This window comes from Oncorhynchus kisutch, unplaced genomic scaffold, assembly GCF_002021735.2.
Source record: "Oncorhynchus kisutch isolate 150728-3 unplaced genomic scaffold, Okis_V2 scaffold3357, whole genome shotgun sequence".
Classification (NCBI taxonomy): domain Eukaryota; kingdom Metazoa; phylum Chordata; class Actinopteri; order Salmoniformes; family Salmonidae; genus Oncorhynchus; species Oncorhynchus kisutch.
Genome location: NW_022265302.1, coordinates 497482 through 515957, shown reverse-complemented (window position 1 = coordinate 515957; position 18476 = coordinate 497482). Strand labels below are relative to the sequence as shown.

General features: G+C 48.2%; 1 pseudogene; it reads left to right on the top strand.

Moving 5' to 3' along the window:
* The first annotated feature begins 523 nt into the window (after positions 1-523).
* LOC116371557 (eukaryotic translation initiation factor 3 subunit H-like) overlaps positions 524-18476 on the top strand; it is a 99583-nt pseudogene continuing 81630 nt past the window's right edge.

Below are 18476 nucleotides of genomic sequence, written 5' to 3'. Positions count from 1 at the left end.
CTCTCTCTCTCCATCTCTCCCCATCTCCCCCCCTCTCTCTCTCCATCTCTCCCCTCTCCCCCCCTTCTCTCTCTCTCCATCTCTCCCCATCTCCCCCCCTCTCTCTCTCCATCTCTCCCCATCTCCCCCCCTCTCCTCTCCATCTCTCCCCATCTCCCCCCCTCTCTCTCCTCCATCTCTCCCCATCTCCCCCCCTTCTCTCTCCATCTCTCCCCATCTCCCCCCCTCTCTCTCTCCATCTCTCCCCATCTCCCCCCCCTCTCTCTCTCCATCTCTCCCCATCTCCCCCCCCTCTCTCTCTCCATCTCTCCCCATCTCCCCCCCCTCTCTCTCCCATCTCTCCCCATCTCCCCCCCCTCTCTCTCTCCATCTCTCCCCATCTCCCCCCCCCCTCTCTCTCCATCTCTCCCCCCATCTCTCCCCCCCCTCTCTCTCTCCATCTCTCCCCCCATCTCCCCCCCCCCTCTCTCCATCTCCCCCATCTCCCCCCCCCCCTCTCTCTATCTCTCCCTCTACAGGTGGTCCTGAAGATGATCAAACATTACCAGGAGGAGGGTCAGGGCAGTGAGGTGGTTCAGGGTGTACTACTGGCCTGGTAGTGGAGGACAGGTTAGAGATCACCAACTGTTTCCCCTTCCCTCAACACACCGAGGACGACGCCGACTTCGACGAAGGTACGTGAGAACACTGGGTTTGTGCTTCGAATTGGAAACCTACTGCTGTTCTTTGTTGGTGTGTGTCCTTCAGTGTGTGTGTGTGTGTGCTCTGATGTTCAGTGTTTCTCATTAGTCTCCCGTGGTGTCAGTCAGTACCTCATCAGAGATCATTCCTCTGACCGGAGCCCCTGCTGCTTTCCTTATCACAACCCTGTTTCTCCGGGCAGCTTGTTGGCACACAGTCCAACTGACTGACAGTCTGTCCAGAGGAAGGAAAGGTCTCTCCAATCTGTCCCTCATTTCTCTCAACTAACCAAGGCTACGGTCCTGAATTCTGGGTAATAACCGAGCATGAGAGGTTGCTAAAAGCTCGTTAGTATCAGAGGTCTGGGTGTATGTTAGTGAGCAAATCAGAGGTTGTTTGTAGTAGTGAATGGAGACAGTAACTGAGATATCTAGTAGGTCTGTAGTAGTGAATGAAGAACAGTAACTGAGCTATCTAGTAGGTCTGTCTGTAGTAGTGAATGGAGAACAGGGACTGAGATATCTAGTAGGTCTGTAGTAGTGAATGAAGAACAGTAACTGAGATATCTAGTAGGTCTGTCTGTAGTAGTGAATGGAGAACAGTGACTGAGATATCTAGTAGGTCTGTAGTAGTGAATGGAGAACAGTAACTGAGATATCTAGTAGGTCTGTAGTAGTGAATGGAGAACAGTGACTCTGAGATCTGGTAGGGCTGTCTGTAGCTGTCTAGGGAGGAATGGCTATATGGTAGTGACTACTAGTGAGTGTATAGCTGTCACCCAGATGGTAGGATTTGTCCTCTGCCTCTCCCCTCAGTTAATAAGTCCCCCTATGGGGTTCCCCTGCAGGAGATCCTGGGATTTCCGTGGCCCGGTTCCCCTTTTTTTTAGGTCCGTTCCCCCTGCCATAAACCCTCACTGTCGACTACGTCTCAGTAGGCCACGCCTCCACCAGACCCGTCTCAGTAGGCCACGCCTCCACCAGACCCGTCTCAGTAGGCCACGCCTCCACCAGACCCGTCTCAGTAGGCCACGCCTTCACCAGACCCGTCTCAGTAGGCCACGCCTCCACCAGACCCGTCTCAGTAGGCCACGCCTCCACCAGACCCGTCTCAGTAGGCCACGCCTCCACCAGACCCGTCTCAGTAGGCCACGCCTCCACCAGACCCGTCTCAGTAGGCCACGCCTCCACCAGACCCGTCTCAGTAGGCCACGCCTCCACCAGACCCGTCTCAGTAGGCCACGCCTCCACCAGACCCGTCTCAGTAGGCCACGCCTCCACCAGACCCGTCTCAGTAGGCCACGCCTCCACCAGACCCGTCTCAGTAGGCCACGCCTCCACCAGACCGTCTCAGTAGGCCACGCCTCCACCAGACCCGTCTCAGTAGGCCACGCCTCCCACCAGACCCGTCTCAGTAGGCCACGCCTCCACCAGACCCGTCTCAGTAGGCCACGCCTCCACCAGACCCGTCTCAGTAGGCCACGCCTCCACCAGACCCGTCTCAGTAGGCCACGCCTCCACCAGACCCGTTCCTCAGTAGGGCCACGCCTCCACCAGACCAGCAAACACAATTCCACCTGCTTTTCAGTCATTTTTCATATCAGACACTGGGATCGTCATTATTAGCAAAGAAGGTTTACCTCAGGCCTACGGTATGGAGTCTGCTTGTCAACACCTGTACATTATTTAAACCTTTTGTTTGGTTAAGTACTAAATGAATATTGTAATAATGCTGTTCTGTAGTCTAGGTCTATCATATAAAAGTTTAAAACCAGATGAAATCTGTAGCCGCTGAATATCAACTGTTGGGGTGATAAGAGCTCTCAGCTCCTCACAGCTGATTGGTCAGTCATGTGTTCTAAAGAAGGCCCAGTCTCTGCAACGACAGTGACCCATGACCCCCCAACATTATAGTGGTGCCCTGTAGTGTACAAAACCAATTTAATTACCAGACAGCAGAAGAAACAGGCCTCTAAAGTGGTATGGGGCAGTAGAGGGCGCTTGAAGATTTGTTTGTTTGTAGCCTTGGCTCTGGGAAAAAATTTGACTTTAAAAATAAATAAATTATAAACTCATTTAATGCAATTCTATGTAATTATACATGACTGGAGACTTAACTGATTTTAAAACTGTATACTCAAATGATTGGCTGTTTTGACACTGACAAATGGACAATGTGAGATCATTAAAAAAACGACCTGGTCTTGAATCCATCAACAGTCGGGTCGAGGTGTGTGGAAGAGAGACACATGGTACAATAAGCTTTCTAGTTTCACCGACTCGCCCCAATGATGTGCGCGTCCCTCACAGGCGACGGCCAATGGGCTCGTGCCTAAAGCCCGTGTCTCTTGTTTTCGTTTTGGTAAACAACACTGTTCGAGTCAATAGTTTCTATTGGAAGTTTAATAACATATTTTTTGTAGACTACACACGTCTTTGTCTCAGCAGCTCTCCTAACTGTGCTGTCCTGTGTAACTGTGCTGTCCGTGTAACTGTGCTGTCCTGTGTAACTGTGGCTTTCCTGTGTAACTGTGCTGTCGTGCGTAACTGTGCTGTCGTGCGTAACTGTGCTGTCCTGTGTAACTGTGCTGTCCTGTGTAACTGTGCTGTCGTGCGTAACTGTGCTGTCGTGCGTAACTGTGCTGTCCTGTGTAACTGTGCTGTCCTGTGTAACTGTGCTGTCCTGTGTAACTGTGCTGTCCTGTGTAACTGTGCTGTCCTGTGTAACTGTGCTGTCCTGTGTAACTGTGCTGTCCTGTGTAACTGTGCTGTCGTGCGTAACTGTGCTGTCGTGCGTAACTGTGCTGTCGTGCGTAACTGTGCTGTCGTGCGTAACTGTGCTGTCGTGCGTAACTGTGCTGTCGTGCGTAACTGTGCTGTCGTGCGTAACTGTGCTGTCGTGCGTAACTGTGCTGTCGTGCGTAACTGTGCTGTCGTGCGTAACTGTGCTGTCGTGCGTAACTGTGCTGTCGTGCGTAACTGTGCTGTCGTGCGTAACTGTGCTGTCGTGCGTAACTGTGCTGTCGTGCGTAACTGCTGTGTAACTGTGCTGTGTAACTGTGCTGTTAACTGTGCGTCCGTGTAACTGGACAAGGCCGGTTTTTTGTTGTTGTTGCTGCAATGCTGTTCACTGACAGATTTGTTAAGCGTTACAGACTGTAGGCGATGCCTTGTGATTGGACTATAACAATCCACAGCTAGGCTATTAAAAAATAAATAAAGCTATCGTCCTCCGTGGCTAAATTATAGACCTACTCCTAGTGTAGTAGTCTGAATCATTACATTTATTTCTGAACAGACGGCAGTGATTTCTGTGACTTTGGCCAAATGTATTTCAGTTCATCTCCACCTTACTTCTCATGGCTATGATTCTATCAGGAAGTAAATGATGAAGGACCCCTTCCTTCCCATGGCTATGATTCTATCAGGAAGTAAATGATGAAGGTCCTTCCATGACTATGATTCCTATCAGGAAGTAAATGATGGACCCTTCCTTCCCATGGTTCTATCAGGAAGTAAATGCTGAAGGACCCTTCATGGCTGTGATTCTATCAGGAAGTAAATGATGAAGGACCCTTCCTTCCCCATGGCTGTGATTCTATCAGGAAGTAAATGCTGAAGGACCCTTCCATGTCTGTGATTCTATCAGGAAGTAAATGATGAAGGACCCTTCCTTCCCCATGGCTATGATTCTATCAGGAAGTAAATGAAGTTCAACTCTAGAGAGATGAGAGGTGCAGGCGCGTATCTATCAGAGCGAGGGAGGAGAGAGATCATTGAAATATCATCTGGTTCTGTGAGAGATTGAGGCGTACTTCTCTCTCTCCTCTCTCTGTCTCTCTCTCCACGAGTTGGTCTACAGGCTACAACGTTGCGCACATCATGAACCCGAGCCGGACCAACCCAAAATCAATCATTTGTTGTTCCTTCCAACCATGAGACACTTAAGTTCAGTCGGGTCAATGCAGCGCATGTAACAATGTTGATGATAACGATGCTGTTTTCACTTTTGCATCTTAATATAAATCCACTAGGTTTCTATAGTGACACTATCAGTTTGTTTCTTACACCTGCAAACATCTAGTTTGTCTTTTTTCTTAGCAATTTGGGACCTAAATCTTGTTAGCCGCTAATGCTAATCGCTAGGTAGCTAGCTAATAAATGTACTGAGTCAGAGCAAATGTAGCTAGCTAATAAATGTACAGAGTCAGAGCAAACGTAGCTAGCTAATAAATGTACAGAGTCAGAGCAAACGTAGCTAGCTAATAAATGTACAGAGTCAGAGCAAACGTAGCTAGCTAATAAATGTACCGAGTCAGAGCAAATGTAGCTAGCTAATAAATGTACCGAGTCAGAGCAAACGTAGCTAGCTAATAAATGTGCCGAGTCAGAGCAAACGTAGCTAGCTAATAAATGTACAGAGTCAGAGCAAACGTAGCTAGCTAATAAATGTACCGAGTCAGAGCAAACGTAGCTAGCTAATAAATGTACCGAGTCAGAGCAAACGTAGCTAGCTAATAAATGTACCGAGTCAGAGCAAACGTAGCTAGCTAATAAATGTACCGAGTCAGAGCAAACGTAGCTAGCTAATAAATGTACCGAGTCAGAGCAAACGTAGCTAGCTAATAAATGTACCGAGTCAGAGCAAACGTAGCTAGCTAATAAATGTACCGAGTCAGAGCAAACGTAGCTAGCTAATAATTGTACCGAGTCAGAGCAGACGTAGCTAGCTAATAAATGTACCGAGTCAGAGCAGACGTAGCTAGCTAATAAATGTACCGAGTCAGAGCAGACGTAGCTAGCTAATAAACGTACCGAGTCAGAGCAGACGTAGCTAGCTAATAAATGTACCGAGTTCAGAGCAAACGTAGCTAGCTAATACAGTCTGATAATATCCAGTGATGGTGTAGACCTAAATCAGCATGTTGTTGTTCAACAGTATTCTTCTAAATCAAAGAGGAATACAAGAAGCACGAACATGTTAGCGACATGAAAGTCTAGAGAGAACATTGAATGTAGCCAAAGATTATAGGGTCCCCTAGGAAACACTTATCAACACTTTGGTTCCTACCCTGTCACAATAACTCCTCCCCTGGCATTTTCATTCGTTGTCATGTCAAACAACACTGTATTCAAAGTGCCCACTGTTATTTATATTCTGACTATAGAATTAGAATAATCATTTATATTTCCATGACTTCAACAGTATACCCAACGTGTTTTGATCCAAATCACAAGTTAAATCATTATTGTAACATTTTGGTTCAAAATAAGGTTTGATTAGTTTGCCCATATCGCGCAGCCCTACGTGGCAGGGTGGAAATTATCTCAAAAGAGAGCAGGAAATGCAGAAATGGATGACAAAATGAAACAAAAATATATATTTTTTGGGGGGGGTGAAAGTTGAATTGGACTGTATAAGCCAATCAGAATGGAGAAAGACTAATTGGACATCACTTAGTGGCAACACATACATTCTGAGGTCATTCATTAACTTATAAAGGACTACCTGACATGATGACTCCTTGCTGTCCCCAGTCTACCTGGCAATGCTGCTGCTCAGTTTCAACTTCCACCTGAACTGTGCTGCTGCTCTAGTTTCAACTGTTCTGCACTTATTATTATTCGACCATGCTGGTCATTTATGAACATTGAACATCTGACCATGTTTTCTGTTATAATCTCCACCCGGCACAGCCAGAAGAGGACTGGCCAACCCCACATAGCCTGGTTCCTCTCTAGGTTTCTTCCTAGGTATTGGCCTTTCTAGGGAGTTTTTTCCTAGCCACCGTGCTTCTACACCTGCATTGCTTGCTGTTTGGGGGTTTTAGGCTGTGTTTCTGTACAGCACTTTGAGATATCAGCTGATGTACGAAGGGCTATATAAATACATTTGATTTGATTTGATTTATAAAGCAAATTTAGACTTTTTTATAATCTTTAAAAACATAAAATACCGTCAATTTGTCTAGTTTATTCTGTGATATCATATTTTGTCCGTATCACCCAGTACTGAAGGCGACTGACACGAGTTCTATTTAAAGTGGACTGTGTGTGTGTGTGTGTGTGTGTGTGTGTGTTTACGAATTGTGTAGCTAATATCGAATCTGTTTTTGACGTGGATTCCCTCTTGTTGGTTTAGCAGGGACACGTCTCTCTGCCTAGTTAGTGTCACACAGTAAACACACACACTGCCTGTAGTGCACTACCCTATGAGTTTCTCTATGGTCCCTGGTCTAAAGTAGTGTACTACATAGGGAATAGGGCCCTGGTCTAAAGTAGTGCACTACATGGGAAATAGGGTCCTGGTCTATAGTAGTGCACTATATATGGAATAGTGGACTGGGTTATGGGGAGGGAGATGGGGCAGAGAGAGACTGGGTTATGGGGAGGGAGATGGGGCAGAGAGAGAGAGAGACTGGGTTATGGGGAGGGAGATGGGGCAGAGAGAGAGAGAGACTGGGTTATGGGGAGGGAGATGGGGCAGAGAGAGAGAGAGAGAGAGACTGGGTTATGGGAGGGAGATGGGGCAGAGAGAGAGAGAGAGAGACTGGGTTATGGGGAGGGAGATGGGCAGAGAGAGAGAGAGACTGGGTTATGGGGAGGGAGATGGGGCAGAGAGAGAGAGAGAGACTGGGTTATGGGGAGGGAGATGGGGCAGAGAGAGAGAGACTGGGTTATGGGGAGGGAGATGGGCAGAGAGAGAGGGGCAGAGAGCGAGAGAGAGAGACTGAGTTATGGGGAGGGAGATGGGCAGAGAGAGAGACTGGGTTATGGGGAGTGTCACACAGTAAACACACACACTGCCTGTAGTGCACTACCCTATGAGTTTCTCTATGGTCCCTGGTCTAAAGTAGTGTACTACATAGGGAATAGGGCCCTGGTCTAAAGTAGTGCACTATATAGGGAATAGGGCCCTGGTCTAAAGTAGTGCACTATATATAGGGAATAGGGCCCTGGTCTAAAGTAGTGCACTATATAGGGAATAGGGCCCTGGTCTAAAGTAGTGCACTACATGGAGAATAGGGTGCCATTTGGGACACTCTGTGTACTCAGACAGGGTATACACACCCTCTGTATAATCTCCAGATGTGGTATTGTTTAAATAAACGTTTCGACGCGAGAGTGACTGGAATAAGACTGGGCTCAGATGGGTAGATGGAGACGGGTCCTCAGAGACCACCAGCAGTGAGGAGTGACTGGAATAAGACTGGGCTCAGATGGGTAGATGGAGACCGGTCCTCAGAGACCACCAGCAGTGAGGAGTGACTGGAATAAGACTGGGCTCAGATGGGTAGATGGATACCGGTCCTCAGAGACGACCAGCAAGGAGAATCAGGGTTGAACATTCCTGCCAACTTTCCCCCAATGTAAGTAGAGGACATTCAGCAGCTCTTGAAGGACAACGGAATTCCATGATGTATTTTATTGTTACAAGTAAACACGCTCATTTGGGCTTTTGGCTTTTCCCAAATTCCTTGTTTTTCCAGAAATCCCGATTGGAGGATATAGCGGCACTATGGAGAAAGAGACTAGGTTATGGGGAGGGAGATGGGACAGAGAGAGAAGACTGGGTTATGGGGAGGGAGATGGGGCAGAGAGAGAGACTGGGTTATGGGAGGGAGATGGGGCAGAGAGAGAGAGACTGGGTTATGGGGAGGGAGATGGGGCAGAGAGAGAGAGACTGGGTTATGGGGAGGAGATGGGGCAGAGAGAGAGACTGGGTTATGGGGAGGGAGATGGGGCAGAGAGAGAGAGAGACTGGTTATGGGGAGGAGATGGGGCAGAGAGAGAGAGAGACTGGGTTATGGGGAGGGAGATGGGACAGAGAGAGAGACTGGGTTATGGGGAGGGAGATGGGGCAGAGAGAGACTGGGTTATGGGAGGGAGATGGGACAAAGAGAGAGACTGGGTATGGGGAGGGAGATGGGGCAGAGAGAGAGAGACTGGGTTATGGGGAGGGATTGGGGCAGAGAGAGAGAGACTGGGTTATGGGGGGGAGATGGGGCAGAGAGAGAGAGACTGGGTTATGGGGAGGGAGATGGGGCAGAGAGAGAGACTGGTTATGGGGAGGGAGATGGGGCAGAGAGAGAGAGAGAGAGAGAGAGACTGGGTTATGGGAGGAGATGGGGCAGAGAGAGAGAGAGAGAGAGACTGGGTTATGGGGAGGGAGATGGGGCAGAGAGAGAGAAGAGAGAGAGAGACTGGGTTATGGGGAGGGAGATGGGGCAGAGAGAGAGAGAGACTGGGTTATGGGGAGGGAGATGGGGCAAGAGAGAGGACTGGGTTATGGGAGGGGGGAGGGGGCAGGAGAGAGAGAGACTGGGTTAGATGGGGGGAGGTGATGGGGAGAGAGAGAGAGGAGAGGGTGGGGGTTGTGGGAGATGGAGATGGAGGGAAGAGAGAGAGAGGACTGGTGGGGGGGAGGGGAGATGGGGCAGAGAGAGAGAGAGAGTGGGGGGTATGGGAGAAGATGGGGCAGAGAGAGAGAGAGACTGGGGGGATGGGGATGGGAGAGGGGCAGAGAGAAGAGAGAGAGAAGACTGGGTTATGGGAGATAGGAATGGGGCAGAGAGAGAGAAGAGAGAGACTGGGGTATGGGGGGGAGATGGGCAGAGAGAGAGAGAGAGACTGGGGGGGGAGGAGATGGGGATGCAGAGAGAGAGAGAGACTGGTTATGGGGAGGGATGGGGCAGAGAGAAGAGACTGGGTTTGGGGATGAGAGTGAGATGGGGAGAGAGACTGGGTTATGGGGAGGGAGATGGGGCAGAGAGAGACTGGTTATGGGGGGTGGGGCAGAGAGAGACTGGGTTATGGGAGGGAGATGGGGCGAGAGAGAGAGAGACTGGGTTATGGGAGGGATGGGGCAGAGAGAGAGAGAGAGAGACTGGGTTATGGGAGGGAGATGGGGCAGAGAGAGAGAGAGACTGGTTATGGGGAGGGAGATGGGGCAGAGAGAGAGAGACTGGGTTATGGGAGGGAGATGGGGCAGAGAGCGAGAGAGAGAGAGAGACTGAGTTATGGGAGGGAGATGGGGAGAGAGAGACTGGGTTATGGGGAGGGAGATGGGGCAGAGAGAGAGACTGGGTTATGGGGAGGGAGATGGGGCAGAGAGAGAGACTGGGTTATGGGGAGGGAGATGGGCAGAGAGAGAGACTGGTTATGGGGAGGGAGATGGGGACAGAGCGAGAGAGAGACTGGGTTATGGGGAGGGAGATGGGGCAGAGAGAGAGAGACAGATTGGTTTATGGGGCAGAGCGAGAGACTGGGTGAGGGGAGGGAGATGGGTTATGGGAGGGAGATGGGGCAGAGAGAGAGACTGGGTTATGGGCAGAGAGAGACTGGTTAGGGAGGGAGATGGGTTATGGGGAAGGAAATGGGTTATGGGGAAGGAATGGGTTACGGGAGAGAGGATGGGGTTACGGGAGAGAGGATGGGTTACGGGAGAGAGGATGGGGTTACGGGGAGAGAGGATGGGGTTACGGGAGAGAGGATGGGGTTACGGGGAGAGAGGATGGGGTTACGGGGAGAGAGGATGGGTTACGGGAGAGAGGATGGGTTACGGGGAGGGAGATGGGGGCTCTGACTCCAAGTCAGCTCATGGCATTCTAAAGGACGTCTCCTGCAGTTGGAACCCAGCCAGGAACCCAGTTCCACAGCGTTCCCACCCAACCTACCCTCTCTGTAATCTCTACAGAGGTTTAATTAAGGAACGGAAATATTTTAACCAGATTTGAGTAAAGAGAGCGACGGGGGGGGGGGGGACTAAGAGAGGGGGAGATGGAAAGTGTGGGAGAAAGAGACTGGGAGAGAGAGGAGAATGGGGAGATGGAGGGAACAGTGAAATACCCTTTTGGCATTTGTTTTAATTGGCCAAATGAATGACCTTTAAAGGCCCAAATCTAGTTTATGGCACTGCAGTGAAGCCACCCCAAAACAAGGCAGTATTTATTTGGGGGAGCTGTAATTATGGAGAGGAATACTTAGCGGAGGAACCCTGCTCTTATGGAGGGGCCCCATCTCCTCTGTGGCCCTTAACACGGAGGGGCTCCGTATACTGTTCAGTGTTCTGGATCAAGTTGTTTTTAATACGAGGAGAAACACTGCTCTGTCCCTGACTCCAATGGGCTGTCTCCTCTCTGTCCCCTCTCTGTCCCTGACTCCAACGGGCTGTCTCCTCTCTGTCCCTGACTCCAATGGGCTGTCTCTATCTAAACTCTACACCACTACAGTATAACGTGAGGGTTCTATCTAGAATCTACAGCATAACGTGAGGGTTCTATCTAGAATCTACAGCATAACGTGAGGGTTCTATCTAGAATCTACAGCATAACGTGAGGGTTCTATCTAGCCTCTACAGCATAACGTGAGGGTTCTATCTAGAATCTACAGCATAACGTGAGGGTTCTATCTAGAATCTACAGCATAACGTGAGGGTTCTATCTAGCCTCTACAGCATAACGTGAGGGTTCTATCTAGAATCTACAGCATAACGTGAGGGTTCTATCTAGAATCTACAGCATAACGTGAGGGTTCTATCTAGCCTCTACAGCATAACGTGAGTTTCAATCTAGAATCTACAGCATACGTGAGGGTTCTATCTAGAATCTACAGCATAACGTGAGGGTTCTATCTAGCCTCTACAAAACCGCTATAGTATAGTGTGAGGGTTCTATCTAGCCTCTACAGTTTATTTATTTATTTATTTATTTTACCTTTATTTAACCAGGTAGGCAAGTTGATAACAAGTTCTCATTTACAATTGCGACCTGGCCAAGAGCTAAAGCAAAGCAGTTCGACAGATAAAACGACAACGAGTTACACATGGAGTAAAAACAACATACAGTCAATAATGCAGTATAAACAAGTCTATATACAATGGAGCAAATGAGGGTGAGAAGGGAGGTAAAGGCAAAAAAGGCCATGATGGCAAAGTAACTACAATATAGCAAGTAAAATACTGGAATGGTAGTTTTGCAATGGAAGAATGTGCAAAGTAGAAATAAAAAAATAATGGGGTGCAAAGGAGCAAAATAAATAAATAAATAAAAATTAAATACAGTTGGGAAAGAGGTAGTGTTTGGGCTAAATTTAGGTGGGCTATGTACAGGTGCAGTAATCTGTGAGCTGCTCTGACAGTTGGTGCTTAAAGCTAGTGAGGGAGATAAGTGTTTCCAGTTTCAGAGATTTTTGTAGTTCGTTCCAGTCATTGGCAGCAGAGAACTGGAAGGAGAGGCGGCCAAAGAAAGAATTGGTCTTGGGGGTGACTAGAGGAGATATACCTGCTGGAGCGTGTGCTACAGGTGGGAGGATGCTATGGTGACCAGCGAGCTGAGATAAGGGGGGACTTTACCTAGCAGGGTCTTGTAGATGACATGGAGCCAGTGGGTTTGGCGACGAGTATGAAGCGAGGGCCAGCCAACGAGAGCGTACAGGTCGCAATGGTGGGTAGTATATGGGGCTTTGGTGATAAAACGGATTGCACTGTGATAGACTGCATCCAATTTGTTGAGTAGGGTATTGAGGCTATTTTGTAAATGACATCGCCAAAGTCGAGGATGGTAGGATGGTCAGTTTTACAAGGGTATGTTTGGCAGCATGAGTGAAGAGGCTTTGTTGCGACAATAGGAAGCCAATTCTAGATTTAACTTTGGATTGGAGATGTTTGATATGGGTCTGGAAGAGAGTTTACAGTCTAACCAGACACCTAAGTATTTGTAGTTGTCCACGTATTCTAAGTCAGAGCCGTCCAGAGTAGTGATGTTGGACAGGCGGGTAGGTGCAGGTAGCGATCGGTTGAAGAGCATGCATTTAGTTTTACTTGTATTTAAGAGCAATTGGAGGCCACGGAAGGAGAGTTGTATGCATTGAAGCTTGCCTGGAGGGTTGTTAACCACAGTGTCCAAAGAAGGGCCGGAAGTATACAGAATGGTGTCGTCTGCGTAGAGGTGGATCAGGGACTCACCAGCAGCAAGAGCGACCTCATTGATGTATACAGAGAAGAGAGTCGGTCCAAGAATTGAACCCTGTGGCACCCCCATAGAGACTGCCAGAGGTCCGGACAGCAGACCCTCCGACTTGACACACTGAACTCTATCAGAGAAGTAGTTGGTGAACCAGGCGAGGCAATCATTTGAGAAACCAAGGCTGTCGAGTCTGCCGATGAGGATATGGTGATTGACAGAGTCGAAAGCCTTGGCCAGATCAATGAATACGGCTGCACAGTAATGTTTCTTATCGATGGCGGTTAAGATATCGTTTAGGACCTTGAGCGTGGCTGAGGTGCACCCATGACCAGCTCTGAAACCAGATTGCATAGCAGAGAAGGTATGGTGAGATTCGAAATGGTCGGTAATCTGTTTGTTGACTTGGCTTTCGAAGACCTTAGAAAGGCACGGTAGGATAGATATAGGTCTGTAGCAGTTTGGGTCAAGAGTGTCCCCCCCTTTGAAGAGGGGGATGACCGCAGCTGCTTTCCAATCTTTGGGAATCTCAGACGACACGAAAGAGAGGTTGAACAGGCTAGTAATAGGGGTGGCAACAATTTCGGCAGATAATTTTAGAAAGAAAGGGTCCAGATTGTCTAGCCCGGCTGATTTGTAGGGGTCCAGATTTTGCAGCTCTTTCAGAACATCAGCTGAATGGATTTGGGAGAAGGAGAAATGGGGAAGGCTTGGGCGAGTTGCTGTTGGGGGTGCAGTGCTGTTGTCCGGGGTAGGAGTAGCCAGGTGGAAAGCATGGCCAGCCGTAGAAAAATGCTTATTGAAATTCTCAATTATGGTGGATTTATCAGTGGTGACAGTGTTTCCTATCTTCAGTGCAGTGGGCAGCTGGGAGGAGGTGTTCTTATTCTCCATGGACTTTACAGTGTCCCAGAACTTTTTTGAGTTAGTGTTGCAGGAAGCAAATTTCTGCTTGAAAACAAACAGTCCATAAAGCACCCAGGACGGCCCTGAGTGAAAGAGGGCCGTAGTAGGGTGCTCCTATAGCGGGCATTAAAATCAGAATGACCGTTAAATGCATTTATGACCATATTTGTGTTTTGGGTTACCAGATGCACGGTTTCAATCACCAGGTGCACGGCTATTTCCTCCTCCAGCACTTGTCAAACAGTCCATAAAGCACCAGGACGGCCCTGAGTGAAAGAGGGCCGTAGTAGGGTGCTCCTATAGCGGGCATTAAAATCAGAATGACCGTTAAATGCATTTATGACCATATTTGTTTTTTTGGTTACCAGATGCACGGTTTCAATCACCAGGTGCACGGCTCTATTTCCTCCTCCAGCACTTGTCAAACAGTCCATAAAGCACCAGGACGGCCCTGAGTGAAAGAGGGCCGTAGTAGGGTGCTCCTATAGCGGGCATTAAATCAGAATGACCGTTAAATGCATTTATGACCATATTTGTGTTTTTGGGTTACCAGATGCACGGTTTCAATCACCAGGTGCACGGCTCTATTTCCTCCTCCAGCACTTGTCAAACAGTCCATAAAGCACCCAGGACGGCCCTGAGTGAAAGAGGGCCGTAGTAGGGTGCTCCTATAGCGGGCATTAAAATCAGAATGACCGTTAAATGCATTTATGACCATATTTGTGTTTTTGGGTTACCGCTTGTATAGCAATCAGTATCCATCGTGAAATTTCAAAGTGTCCATAATGCACTCAGGTCGCCCCCGACAGAGAGAGGGCCGTAGTAGGGTGTTTCCATAGCGGGCATTAATATCAGAATGACCCTTAAATGCATTTAGGACCATATTTGAATTTTTGGGTTACCAGATGCACGTTTCAATCACCAGGTGCACGTTTCAATCACCAGGTGCACGGCTCTATTTCCTCCTCCAGCACTTGTCAAACAGTCCATAAAGCACCCAGGACGGCCCTGAGTGAAAGAGGGCCGTAGTAGGGTGCTCCTATAGCGGGCATTAAAATCAGAATGACCGTTAAATGCATTTATGACCATATTTGTGTTTTGGGTTACCAGATGCACGGTTTCAATCACCAGGTGCACGGCTCTATTTCCTCCTCCAGCACTTGTCAAACAGTCCATAAAGCACCCAGGACGGCCCTGAGTGAAAGAGGGCCGTAGTAGGGTGCTCCTATAGCGGGCATTAAATCAGAATGACCGTTAAATGCATTTATGACCATATTTGTGTTTTGGGTTACCGCTTGTATAGCAATCAGTATCCATCGTGAAATTTCAAAGTGTCCATAATGCACTCAGGTCGCCCCCGACAGAGAGAGGGCCGTAGTAGGGTGTTTCCATAGCGGGCATTAATATCAGAATGACCCTTAAATGCATTTAGGACCATATTTGAATTTTTGGGTTACCAGATGCACGTTTTCAATCACCAGGTGCACGGTTTCAATCACCAGGTGCACGGCTCTATTTCCTCCTCCAGCACTTGTCAAACAGTCCATAAAGCACCCAGGACGGCCCTGAGTGAAAGAGGGCCGTAGTAGGGTGCTCCTATAGCGGGCATTAAAATCAGAATGACCGTTAAATGCATTTATGACCATATTTGTGTTTTTGGGTTACCAGATGCACGGTTTCAATCACCAGGTGCACGGCTCTTTTCCTCCTCCAGCACTTGTCAAACAGTCCATAAAGCACCCAGGACGGCCCTGAGTGAAAGAGGGCCGTAGTAGGGTGCTCCTATAGCGGGCATTAAAATCAGAATGACCGTTAAATGCATTTATGACCATATTTGTGTTTTGGGTTACCGCTTGTATAGCAATCAGTATCCATCGTGAAATTTCAAAGTGTCCATAATGCACTCAGGTCGCCCCCGACAGAGAGAGGGCCGTAGTAGGGTGTTTCCATAGCGGGCATTAATATCAGAATGACCCTTAAATGCATTTAGGACCATATTTGAATTTTGGGTTACCAGATGCACGTTTTCAATCACCAGGTGCACGGTTTCAATCACCAGGTGCACGGCTCTATTTCCTCCTCCAGCACTTGTCAAACAGTCCATAAAGCACCCAGGACGGCCCTGAGTGAAAGAGGGCCGTAGTAGGGTGCTCCTATAGCGGGCATTAAAATCAGAATGACCGTTAAATGCATTTATGACCATATTTGTGTTTTTGGGTTACCAGATGCACGGTTTCAATCACCAGGTGCACGGCTCTATTTCCTCCTCCAGCACTTGTCAAACAGTCCATAAAGCACCCAGGACGGCCCTGAGTGAAAGAGGGCCGTAGTAGGGTGCTCCTATAGCGGGCATTAAAATCAGAATGACCGTTAAATGCATTTATGACCATATTTGTGTTTTTGGGTTGGGTTACCGCTTGTATAGCAATCAGTATCCATCGTGAAATTTCAAAGTGTCCATAATGCACTCAGGTCGCCCCCGACAGAGAGAGGGCCGTAGTAGGGTGTTTCCATAGCGGGCATTAATATCAGAATGACCCTTAAATGCATTTAGGACCATATTTGAATTTTTGGGTTACCAGATGCACGTTTTCAATCACCAGGTGCACGGTTTCAATCACCAGGTGCACGGCTCTATTTCCTCTCCAGCACTTGTCAAACAGTCCATAAAGCACCCAGGACGGCCCTGAGTGAAAGAGGGCCGTAGTAGGGTGCTCCTATAGCGGGCATTAAAATCAGAATGACCGTTAAATGCATTTATGACCATATTTGTGTTTTTGGGTTACCAGATGCACGGTTTCAATCACCAGGTGCACGGCTCTATTTCCTCCTCCAGCACTTGTCAAACAGTCCATAAAGCACCCAGGACGGCCCTGAGTGAAAGAGGGCCGTAGTAGGGTGCTCCTATAGCGGGCATTAAAATCAGAATGACCGTTAAATGCATTTATGACCATATTTGTGTTTTTGGGTTACCAGATGCACGGTTTCAATCACCAGGTGCACGGCTCTATTTCCTCCTCCAGCACTTGTCAAACAGTCCATAAAGCACCCAGGACGGCCCTGAGTGAAAGAGGGCCGTAGTAGGGTGCTCCTATAGCGGGCATTAAAATCAGAATGACCGTTAAATGCATTTATGACCATATTTGTGTTTTTGGGTTACCGCTTGTATAGCAATCAGTATCCATCGTGAAATTTCAAAGTGTCCATAATGCACTCAGGTCGCCCCCGACAGAGAGAGGGCCGTAGTAGGGTGTTTCCATAGCGGGCATTAATATCAGAATGACCCTTAAATGCATTTAGGACCATATTTGAATTTTTGGTTACCAGATGCACGTTTTCAATCACCAGGTGCACGGTTTCAATCACCAGGTGCACGGCTCTATTTCCTCCTCCAGCACTTGTCAAACAGTCCATAAAGCACCCAGGACGGCCCTGAGTGAAAGAGGGCCGTAGTAGGGTGCTCCTATAGCGGGCATTAAAATCAGAATGACCGTTAAATGCATTTATGACCATATTTGTGTTTTTGGGTTACCAGATGCACGGTTTCAATCACCAGGTGCACGGCTCTATTTCCTCCTCCAGCACTTGTCAAACAGTCCATAAAGCACCCAGGACGGCCCTGAGTGAAAGAGGGCCGTAGTAGGGTGCTCCTATAGCGGGCATTAAAATCAGAATGACCGTTAAATGCATTTATGACCATATTTGTGTTTTTGGGTTACCGCTTGTATAGCAATCAGTATCCATCGTGAAATTTCAAAGTGTCCATAATGCACTCAGGTCGCCCCCGACAGAGAGAGGGCCGTAGTAGGGTGTTTCCATAGCGGGCATTAATATCAGAATGACCCTTAAATGCATTTAGGACCATATTTGAATTTTGGGTTACCAGATGCACGTTTTCAATCACCAGGTGCACGGTTTCAATCACCAGGTGCACGGCTCTATTTCCTCCTCCAGCACTTGTCAAACAGTCCATAAAGCACCCAGGACGGCCCTGAGTGAAAGAGGGCCGTAGTAGGGTGCTCCTATAGCGGGCATTAAAATCAGAATGACCGTTAAATGCATTTATGACCATATTTGTGTTTTTGGGTTACCAGGCACGGTTTCAATCACCAGGTGCACGGCTCTATTTCCTCCTCCAGCACTTGTCAAACAGTCCATAAAGCACCCAGGACGGCCCTGAGTGAAAGAGGGCCGTAGTAGGGTGCTCCTATAGCGGGCATTAAAATCAGAATGACCGTTAAATGCATTTATGACCATATTTGTGTTTTTGGGTTACCGCTTGTATAGCAATCAGTATCCATCGTGAAATTTCAAAGTGTCCATAATGCACTCAGGTCGCCCCCGACAGAGAGAGGGCCGTAGTAGGGTGTTTCCATAGCGGGCATTAATATCAGAATGACCCTTAAATGCATTTAGGACCATATTTGAATTTTTGGGTTACCAGATGCACGTTTTCAATCACCAGGTGCACGGTTTCAATCACCAGGTGCACGGCTCTATTTCCTCCTCCAGCACTTGTCAAACAGTCCATAAAGCACCCAGGACGGCCCTGAGTGAAAGAGGGCCGTAGTAGGGTGCTCCTATAGCGGGCATTAAAATCAGAATGACCGTTAAATGCATTTATGACCATATTTGTGTTTTTGGGTTACCAGATGCACGGTTTCAATCACCAGGTGCACGGCTCTATTTCCTCCTCCAGCACTTGTCAAACAGTCCATAAAGCACCCAGGACGGCCCTGAGTGAAAGAGGGCCGTAGTAGGGTGCTCCTATAGCGGGCATTAAAATCAGAATGACCGTTAAATGCATTTATGACCATATTTGTGTTTTTGGTTACCGCTTGTATAGCAATCAGTATCCATCGTGAAATTTCAAAGTGTCCATAATGCACTCAGGTCGCCCCCGACAGAGAGAGGGCCGTAGTAGGGT